Below are 10,903 nucleotides of genomic sequence, written 5' to 3' on the forward strand. Positions count from 1 at the left end.
ATATTCCTGTGTTTTTCTTAAACCAAAATTCCAGAACGCTCCCTGCAAGATAGGGGCAATAATTATCCCTTCAGTAAGAGAATCCTTCCTGGAATTCCTGCCTGTAATAAAGTTGCTTATAGAATGCAGCTGTTTTCCCAAATTATTCAGAAAGTTCTAACTTTTCCTTCTCTTTAATCTCTTCTCTGCGCATTCTCTTCCTAACACTTTGGGTTTCGTCTTTTTTCTAAGCCCCCCTCCCCACCATGTGGTCACTTGCTCATCAGTGGTTGACCTCCATTCGAGCCTGACTCAAACAGAAAGGTCTTGTCTCCATCTTCCTCCTCTGGGAAGCTGCTCAGATGCACAGCTTCTATGCTCTGGGCTTTCCTTCTACATTCCAACAAAATTGCCCTTGAGGCTCCTTTTGGGTTTATTATTAAATCTGTTATCAAAGAAACTAAGAACTCCACGTGGGGATCCTGATTTCTCAGTAACATGTGGGAGCCACAAAGAGACTCTTCAAAAACTTCCAGTAATGCATCTCTCTGACAGGGCAGTTTAGAGCCTCCTTTTGGGATGAGCTATGCTGCCCTGGGTCTGTGGCTCCACTAGACTGCGCATCCTGTTCTGATTTAGCCTTGCTCGAGCACCTGACATGGGACTTGGTATAGCACAGGTGTTCAGACAATGTTTACTGAATGAGCAAGTTTGTGATTCCTCTAGAGAGACACAAGGCAGCTGAGGAACCCAGGAAGAGGACAGGGTACCTCTTTCCTACAGGACTCACTGACTGGCTGGTCCCTGCGAGGAGGCGGTCCTATCATCTCTAGACTAGCCTTCCCCTCTGAAGGCTTTACAGCCCCAAGGACAAGGACACTGAAGTCAATTCCAGGCAATGTTTACTCGCGAGAGCCTGTTTTTCTCCACGCTTCTTGCAGATTGGACTGGGTGTGCTAAATGCATAATGAATCTGCTAAACTCTTTAATGCACCCGCAATTCTTATTGATTTCCTTGATGATTACATATAATTTGCTGAACTGATTTCGCTGTGTGACTTGAAAGGCATTTGAGGGGAAAAAAAATCTCTGTAGTTTGTCACTCAGCTCACCCTGGACTTTAAAATGAATGCAAAGAGACAGATTAAGGAAACACACGCGGTTGTAACCTGTGTTATTCCTGGTGGATGGCCCATATTCAATGAAACATTTATTTTTTTTTTTTTTTACTGAGAGTTCCATTCTCATACCAGATCTCATGGGAGCACCGGGGGCTTCATAGTTGGAGTATGCTTCTGGTCTTGGGGTGTTCAGAATTGGGGAGGGTAGACAAAAACCCACAGGTGCTTATGGACACAGGGGGACAGTTAAACTCATCTGTCTCCCTGTGATGTCACCCTTAGCAATTACCCAGAGCCTGCTTAGGTGGCCCCGCCTCTTTAACTGTCAGACATGTTGAATCAGAGCCTTCACATCAACAGAGGCTATGCTGTGGCTGCTTCTTCAGAGGGTTGGTGTGGTTTGAATATGAAATGTCCCACAGGCTCATGTGTTTGAACAGTTGGTCCCCAGCTGGTGGCTATGCTTGGGAAAGTTATGGAATTTTAGGAGGTGGGGCCTCACTAGGGTGCAGTCTTTGAGACCCGCATAGCACGGGCCCATTTCCTGGTCACTCTTGTTTCCTAGATGTAGACGCCACGCACCTGGTCGTCTGCCTCTTTGCTTGTTTCCTGTAAAAAGAAAGAGAGAAGCCAGGGATGTGTTTGGTGGAGGCATGGTATGGAGGCGTGGTATGGAGGTGTGGTATGGTGCAGGGGAGGGGGGTGCCTCTGTGGGCCCATGGTGAGGTGTCCCTTCCTTTGAGGGACCAGCCACAGGACCTTATAGAGTTTATAGAGCATGGGGAGAGGAGTTGAGAGGGTAGGAGGGAGAGAGAAAGGCAGGGGAGAGAGGGGGGAGGGGAGGGAAGGGGAAGAGAAAGGGGGGAGGGGCAAAGGGAGGGGAAGGGAAGGGCAGTAGAGGCTGGCCATGAGCACGTGGAGAGGGGGAAGGGGCAAGAGCAAGAAAGAGAGGAGGGGGCAAGCAGGCCCTTTTATAGTGAGTCAGGCACACGTGGCTGTTGCCAGGTAACTGTGGGGCGGAGCCTAGATGAGGTGTTGATACTGCCCACACCATCATTCCTCCCCTGCTTACTGTCTTTCCCACCGTCGCCGACTGCATCCCTTTGGAACTGTAAGCCAAAGTAAACCCTTCTGTCCTTAAGTTGCTTTTGTCAGGGTATTTGCTTCCAGCGACAGAAAAAGAAGCTGGGACAGATGGTGACCTTGGAGCTGGTTCTGAGCGGGACTCTCCAGGAGAATCAGTCCCAGGAGCGGGAACCAGCTCCCGTTCTTGGACACCTCCCACCTCCCTTAGCCTTCCTTCCAGACCTCTCTGCCTTGTCTGGGTCCTTGCCCTAAAGGGTGCAGGTGGAGCCAGGTGTGCCTCTCCCCGACCCACAAGTATTCACCTCTACAAATCCCAGGGGTTTGTGGTGTCTTCTAAAGACGATGGGCAGCTGAGCTCAAGTGACCTCATCCTGTGCTTTCCTTCTGGACTCCCATCCCACAGTCCCTTCTAGGGTTGATGAACACAAACTCTTGAGAGCCTAGAAGCAGAAAAGGTTTACTGAGGTGTTACTGATGCCTATAAGAAAAGAACCGGGTACTGGGTCAAGTTTTGGCTAAGTCCAGTAGCAAGGCTAAAGAGAAGGGCTGGAGAGGGACCCACTGCCTCTAGAGCTATTGGAGGGAAGACCTGTTTCTCTGCATTGGCAGAAGGAAGTGGTGGAAGGCATGAGCATTCTGGGATGGGAGAGGGGTGGAGGGCACAGACATTCTTGGATGGGGAGAGGTGGAGTGCAGGGCATTCTGGGAGTTGGGGGCGAGCGGAGGGGTGCCTGCTGAGTCAGGGCTCTTCACAACAGTGTCTAACTCACTTTTGGTCAGGTGGCCTTTTGTACATTTTGCTCCTCCTAACTTTGTCTCTCCTCCCCTCCATCCCTATCACCCTCAGAAATGGGCCACTCAGTAGTTGACATTAGCCCATTGATCTTTGGCTTCCAGAAAGAGGTCAACTTGATCCAAAGCCTAAAGTCATCTTTGGGAAGTGAATTTCAACTGAGGAACTACCTCCACAAGAGCGACCTGTAAGCAAGCTTGCGTGACATTTTCTTGATTAAGGATTCCTGTGAGAGAGCCCAGCCTTTGGTGGTTTGAATAGGAATGGCCCCCAAAGGTTTATATATTTGATACTTAGTCACCAGGGAGTGGCACTGTTTGAAAGGATTAAAAGGATCAGGAGATGTGGCCTTGCCAGAGGAAGTGTGTCACTGGGGTTGGACTTTGTTTAAAAGCCTACGGCAGATTCAGCCTCTCTCTCTTTCCTTACCTGCAGATAAGGATATATCTCTCTGCTGATGCTCCAAACCAGTGCCACCCCCATGCTCTGTCATAAAGATACTGGATTAAACCTCTGAAACTGTAAGCCAGCTTATAATTAGAACTTTTCTTTTATACGAGTTGCCATGGTTGTGCTGTCTCTTTACAGTAATAGAACACTGACTAAGATACAGCCCACTGTGGATGGTACCACATCTGGGCATATGGTCCTGAGTTGTGTAAGAGAAGAAACTGAGGAAGCCACGAGGAACAAAACCACTAACTGGCATTCTTCCATGGCCTCTGCTCCTCGTTCCTGACTTCCTCAGCGATGGAGTGTGACCTGAGAATTGGAAGCTGAAGTAAACCCTGTCTTTCCCAAGTTGGTTTTGATCATGTGATAAACATATCACAGCAACAGAAACCTAGCAAAGACATCAGGCAACTTACACTCTAAATACACCAATTGGTTCTGGGATAAGGACCTAATCCTGGTCTGTAGTTACATAGACATGGGACTGTAAGGTCTCTGCACATCTAAGGGTCTTTGTCTTATCTTTAATGACCTAATGACAAAGGCACAATGCAGGGTCTCCACAAAGCTAAGAACTGAGAAGCTGCATTCCCAGAGCCCAGGAAGTGGCTACTCGCTAGGTAAGGTGCAGAATACTCAAGAGCTTCTCCACAGGAAGTGGGGCTTGGTGAAGGATCATGGGTGACAGAATGCTACTGGAGTGATGGCTTATGGGCAGGAGACAAGAGTGGGGACATCAGAGGGGTCTTGGCTACCAACTGGTAGTGTTTAGACAGGAACAGACGCTGGGGGAAATGATCCCTATTTCCATGTCTTGTTCTTTCCTTTTTTCCCTTTCTCTGCTTCCTCAGAGTTAGCTCCGTTCTCAAACCTGATGTCACAAGATGGCTGCACCGGCTCTAGCTTATTTACTTTATTTTTCTCCAGATGACAAGAGCCATAGTGTATTTCTTAAGTACTTAGCTTTCTCTCCTTGGCCCAGGTTCTCCACTCCAACCCACTCATGGTGACAAATATGATAACTGATTAGTCAGGCTTGGGTAAGTGACTCTGGAAGCAGAGATCCAACTTTTCCAGAAGCCAAAGTACTGGTAAGGGAGGTGGGGAGTTGCTCAGAAGGAGATTGGATGAGCCCATTTATAACTACTCATTCACAATCTGCAGATAAATGTTTTGCTCTGAGATGTGGGAGCCCCACCTTGCCTGTGTCTCGTCTCTGTGGTGAAGGTCGTAGTGTGAGGACAAGGGAGGGAGGGGGAATTCATGCAAGAGAACATCATGGGAGGGATGCTGTGGTGTGAGACCAGAGTGTCCACTCCTCAGAAGGTCAAATTTTGCATTGGAATTTGCTTCCTGGGTGACTTCTGACATGTACTTATCTCTCTGTCTCTTTTCTGTCAGAGAGCTGGAGAATTTGGGCAGTCCTTGGCCTAGCAAGACAGCTTCACACACTGCAATGACTCTTATAATTCCTTGCTTTCATAACAGACTCAATTGTAGGTGAATCATTGATTCAGAAAGCTTTCGGAGAGGGGAAGAAAGCAGTCATATCACTTGTAGGAAATTTGTACACGTGAACCACATCCCTTCAAACCATAGAAAGGAGTAGTGCAGAAGCAGTCAGCTGGAAGGTGCAGACCTGGGGTTCGGTACTGTTACTAGGTATGGGTGGGGCCTGTGATCCCGAGCAATCCACACCCAGTGCTGTTCTAGGCTCATCCTCTCTGTGCCTCTGTCCCTATTGACTCTCTAGTGTCTGGAGCTCAGAATCACATCCTTCCTCCTCCCCCCCCCATACACACAGAAACAAAGAAACAACCCCCCACTCATTTGCATTCAACGGAATCATCCTTGCCCCTAACTATAGCTCCTTTACCATTTTCCTTCCACCCCTGTTCCGTGTCAGGCTTCACCGCCGCTGGAATCAGCCTGTAATTTCCATTCTGTCCCCTCTTCCCCTTTGGGTGATTACCACTCTCTCCCCGTGTAATTACCAGCCTCCCTAAATAGAATTTTAATGACCGTAAGACATTTCATTGTGTGTCTGGGATTGTTGTATTTAATCATTTGCTATTTTTTGAACCTTCGGTAGTTTCCAAGTTGTCACTAGGGGTTGATCACTTATCAGTGACTCATTTTCCAGGAAAACTTATTTCCTATGTCTGACAACAACAGGAGAAAACAATCTTGGATGCAGGAATGCTGCAACGAAGGTTGGGACCTGTCTTGGGCTCTTCAGAAGTCTGTCAACACTCTAGTCTTGCAGATAATGTCAGACCTGTTGGGGATGCTGCGTGTACGTAGCTGTACTTACAGAAACATAAGCATGCCCATGTTCTACATCCACCATGTTCTACAGCCACAGCAATGTCTGAGCGCACGCATAGCATCTGCTGTGAGACTGGGAAGCTTTGCAACTAGGGACGCAACCGTTTAGAATCTGCCATCTGCAGATTGGGGTCAGAGGAATCTAAGGAGGTTTACATGGCTACCACTAGACACCAGACTAAAGCTTAACCTAAGCTTCCCTGTGAAATCAGGTGAAACTGTGAGCTGAAAGCATTCTCTTCCTTCCCAAAAGAGTGGCACCCCGACTCCTACCCCAGGCCACTCCTTCCCCTTAGCTGGCTTTCTTGGTCCTCAAACAACTCTCAGGGGTGCAAGAGAACTTTTTTTGGTTTGTTTGGTTGTTTTGTTTTTCGAGACAGGGTTTCTCTGTGTAGCCCTGGTTGTCCTGGAACTCACTCTGTCGACCAGGCTGGCCTCGAACTCAGAAATCCGCCTGCCTCTGCCTCCCAAGTGCTAGGATTAAAGGCATGCGCTGCCACCACCACCAGACTAGCAAGAGAACTTTCCTTCCTTCCTTTGTTTCTTTGTTTGTTTCTTTTCTTTTCTTTTTTCTATTGTTTTTTTTTCGAGACAAAGTTTCTCTGTGTATCCCTGGCTGTCTAAATACTACCAGCTGGTAGCCAGGACCCCTCTGATGTTCCCACTGTTGTCTCCTGCCCATAAGCCATCGCTCCAGTAGCATTCTGTCACCCATGATCCTTCATCAAGCCCCACTTCCTGTGGAGAAGCTCTTGAGTATTCTGCACCTTATCTAGCGAGTGGCCACTTCCTGGGCTCTGGGAATGCAGCTTCTCAGTTCTTAGCTTTGTGGAGACCCTGCATTGTGCCTTTGTCATTAGGTCATTAAAGATAAGACAAAGACCCTTAGATGTGCAGAGACCTTACAGTCCCATGTCTATGTAACTACAGATCAGGATTAGGTCCTTATCCCAGAACCAATTGGTGTATTTCGAGTGTAAGTTGCCTGATGTCTTTGCTAGGTTTCTGTTGCTGTGATATGTTTATCACATGATCAAAACCACCTTGAGAAGGAAAGGGTTTACTTCAGCTTCCAATTCTCAGGTCACACTCCACCACTGAGGAAGTCAAGAACTGAAACAGAGGCCGTGGAAGAATACTACTTACTGGCTTGTTCCTCATGGCTTGCTCATGAACTAGAGATCAGGCTGGCCTCAAACTCACAAAGATCCACCTTGCCTCTGCCTCCCGAGAGCTGGGATTAGAGGTGTGCATGCCACAGCCTGTCGAAGGTTTCCTATTTTTGTTCCAGTTTTCTTGGGTGAAGTTTAGTCCATACCCAGGAATGCACACACTGTACACGGCACAGCATGCAAGGCTTGGGAATTTTTATAAATCAACTCAAGGATATGCATTATCTTGTCTTTGGCCTTCCTCTGCTCTAAAATATGAACCCAATATTCACCTATTGTCCTGTAACATTTTCAATGTATGTTATACTATTTTTAAAAATTGAGCTTTATTAGAACACTGCCCATGGCGGCTTCTCTCCTCCTCCTCCTCCTCCTCCTCCTCCTCCTCCTCCTCCTCTTCTTCCTCCTCCTCTTCTGAGAAGTAGGTTGTTATTGCCCTGCTTCTTGAAATAAGCTGACTGAGTTTGTTGCTTCTAAGTAATTAGTCAGAGACCAAATCCCATGGCGTCATCCAACCACCCCCACCCTTCCTTGGCCTCAGCCTCGCCTAGGGCTGCAGGAGCTATAGGAGCATCAGTAGTGGCAGCAGCCTTGTGGGTAGCAGCCAAGACTGCAAATGGATCAGGCACGGAGGCCTTCACCTTTTCATCAAGTTGCAAAGTATCCTCACTCTCCACAGTCAAAGCCAGGACCTGCAGGCACCCATTGATGACAGACTGTGGCACTGAGGTAAGAGTTGGGTAACCAGCCTGCAGACAGATACTGGCAGCAGTTTGGACAGCCTCCAGGAATCCAGAGTATGGAGTTTGTTCTGTGATGTCATGCGCTTCTAGACTGTAGATGCTGCTACTGTCTAACACCTGCTGGGTAATCAGCCCAGAGGAGACGGTGGAGGTGTTCAGTGTGTTCCGTAGCATGGCTTCACTGGCTCTCACTTTGCCTCTGTCATCAGCTCACGTCGCTCAGAATTTCAGTGATGCCTCTGGAGATTTTGGTGGTGATACCTAAAGGCCTGGAACAAAGATGCCTTCTTCCATCCCAGTGTTCTGAGATGCTACAGTGACCTCCCATGGGGGGATGGCAGTCTGCACTTCACTGGCCGGCAGCATGTCCCTGATTTCAGCAGTTTCCCAAAGCTGGGAAGTTTACAGATGCCTCTGGATAGCTGTGCACATCCTGGGGTTCTTTCTCATCAGCACCATAGCCTTTCCTTGCAGGAACATGCCAGTCTTCTGGCCTGCTTAGAGCCCACATTGTCTGCGCCCACAGTGTAAGTGTAGCATTTTTGATAATCATCTAAAAGTTGAATGATCTTAAGGAAGTAGGTGGACTTCCAGGTTGCCTCGTCTTCCCTGGGCGACATGGCCATGTGTCAGGGATTGTCACACAGGGTTTAAAGATAATGTCACTATAATGGAGATACCTGGCAAGAGATCTTTCTTATTTTCTCTATGGTAGTTTTCCTTGCCTAATGGTGGAATGAATAATCGCAGTAGTGGTACAACACCGGAGCATACCTGTTCCTCTGTGCCTGAGAGTTCCACATCGGAGGACTTAACTGTAGATCAAGAAATTCAGGGAGGAAAACCATCTGTGCTGAACATAGAATCTCTTTCCTTACCATTATCTCCAGAACAATGCAGGATAAAAGGCTCACCCAGCATTTGAATTGCATTAGATATCCTAAATAATCCAGAGATGGCTCAAAGTCTACAGGCAGAAGTACACAGCTACATTCAGACAGTATTCCATTTTAGGTAAGGGACCTGCATCCTCCAATTCTCATGACATCTGCTGGGATCCTGGAGCCAGTCAGCATGTAAGAGACAGCTGTACCAGCTTTTGGCCCTTGTCAGAGTTTGCTGACCCATGCATTCCACAGTTAATGGGCAGTTAAGCTGCTTTCCAGTGTGAAGGTGTCCCCAAGAATTCCTCTAGGACCTGTCAATACCTTTGTCTGGTACAGTTGCTTGGGATTTTCCTGTGACGGAGAGATTTGCAATAGAGCCCATTCATATTCTCTTTGCCCACTGGCTCTTGATGCTCTACATCTTCCTAGCGCCTACGTGTGGCCAGACATCAACAGTTTTGCGAAACATTTGACTGAGAGATAGAATCTCCCTTTCATTTGCTCTCTTCTAAGTAACGGTGGTGACTGGTTTTTGTGTATTTGTGGGTTGTTTTTTGTTTGTTTGTTTTGGGGAGGGGCCCTTGCTGTTTCTCCTGTGAGTTTCCTGTTGCTTTTGCAGAGTCTTCATTTCCCTACTTGTCCTGGGAATGTTTGCCAGAATTTAAGCAGAGTCTTGTCTGTCAAACCCTAATAAAAAGACCCAAAGAAACAACTCAGGAGACTGGGATTCCACATACACACACTCAGTGATAAGAACGGTAACTAACCAGAGCCCCACAGAGACCACTACAGCCTGGCGGAGAAAATGCTTCTACAAGGACAGATGTCCAGCAGCTGCCTGCTTGAGGGGCCTGTCACCACCTGTAAGTGATGCACTCATCTGAAAATGGCTGCTCTATGTGACCCTTTGCTAGTTCCCTTTACAAGGCTATGCCCTCTTGAATTTCCAGCATGTGTACCTTCCTGGGTTGGTTCAGAGACTATCCATTTGCTGTTTAGGTCGACAGCCTTTCTCTACCTGATTTATAGGATTCTTTTACAATATCCTGTTCTCCAGAGTCTGTTAGGCCCTTCCCCCATCTTTGGCCACTCACTCCACTGTGTCATTGATCACACTCACTCAGCGGCTTTGGATTTTAATCAAATCAACTCATTCCCCTGTGGTTTGTGCCTTTTATGTTTTCTAAAAAATTGAAAATAGATATTTTTCTTTTTTTAAAAAAAAGTTTTTATAGATTCTTTGTGAATTTCAAATCCTGCACCCTAATCACACTCATCTGCCCCTCTTTCTGTAACCACCCTCCTCATTGCCAAAAAAACCCAAAAGACAAAGATCAAACAACAAACAAACAGCCAGAAATCTCTTGTGGAAGCTGCAGTGTGTCACAGTGTGTCACACTGCATAACCGTTTGCCCAAATAGATTAACTTGCAAATGTCCATTACAGTCCATCCTGAGTCTGGTTCCAAGCCCCTGGCTTCTGCTACTCTGTCAATACTGGGACCTCACTGGGGCTCCTCCTCTTGGACAGCATGTTGTTGCCATGTCATGGAGATCCTGCAGCTTTGGATCTGCAGGACCTGCCCCTTCGCACTCTCCAGTGGTTCACAGATGGGGTAAGTGATTGGGTGGGCCACCTCAGAGCCCTGGATCTGGGCCTGCGTGGTAGCTGATGCAGCTGAGTCGGTCTGCCTGCCAGTGATCCCATGCTCACGCCATCAGAGCCAGCTCTGCAGCACTGCCCAGGTGGGCCAGCTCTGGGCAGCCCTTGGACATCGCCCAGGCCAGGGATATCAGTGTGATTGTTCATGCTCGGGACAGGGAGTCACACTATTAGGAGGCCTTGTTGGAGCAGGTGTGTCACTGTGGGTGTGGACTATAAGACCCTCACTCTAGCTGCCTGGAAGCCAGTCTTCTCCTAGCAGCCTTCAGATGAAGATGTAGAACTCTCAGCTCCATCTTCACCATGCCTGCCTGGATGCTGCCATCTCCCACCTTGATGATAATGGGCTGAACCTCTGAACCTGTAAGCTGGCCCCAGTTAAATGTTGTCCTTGTAAGAGCTGCCTTGGTCATGGTGTCTGTTCACAGCAGTAAAACCCTAACTAAGACAATCAGCATGGCCTTTGCTGATACCATGGACCCCGGGCATCTATACAGACCCCTGCTGCTGAGGGCCACGGACCTAGACATGGTCCTTGGCTGCAGCACTAGTGAGGACCTCACAGTGGCCTCAGGTGGCAGGGCAGGCTGCTCGTGTCAGGCTGTTTCTCAGTACCCTCTCTTCACGTGCACACATTACTCAGCTTCTCCTTTTTTCCCATCTCTCTGTCACTTAGTT

General features: G+C 48.0%; 1 pseudogene; it reads right to left on the reverse strand.

Moving 5' to 3' along the window:
• Nucleotides 1–7,417: 7,417 nt before the first annotated feature.
• On the reverse strand, nt 7,418–8,295 carry LOC127665213 (60S acidic ribosomal protein P0-like; annotated as a pseudogene).
• Nucleotides 8,296–10,903: the final 2,608 nt, after the last annotated feature.

The sequence above is a fragment of the Apodemus sylvaticus genome, chromosome 14, assembly GCF_947179515.1.
Source record: "Apodemus sylvaticus chromosome 14, mApoSyl1.1, whole genome shotgun sequence".
NCBI lineage: Eukaryota > Metazoa > Chordata > Mammalia > Rodentia > Muridae > Apodemus > Apodemus sylvaticus.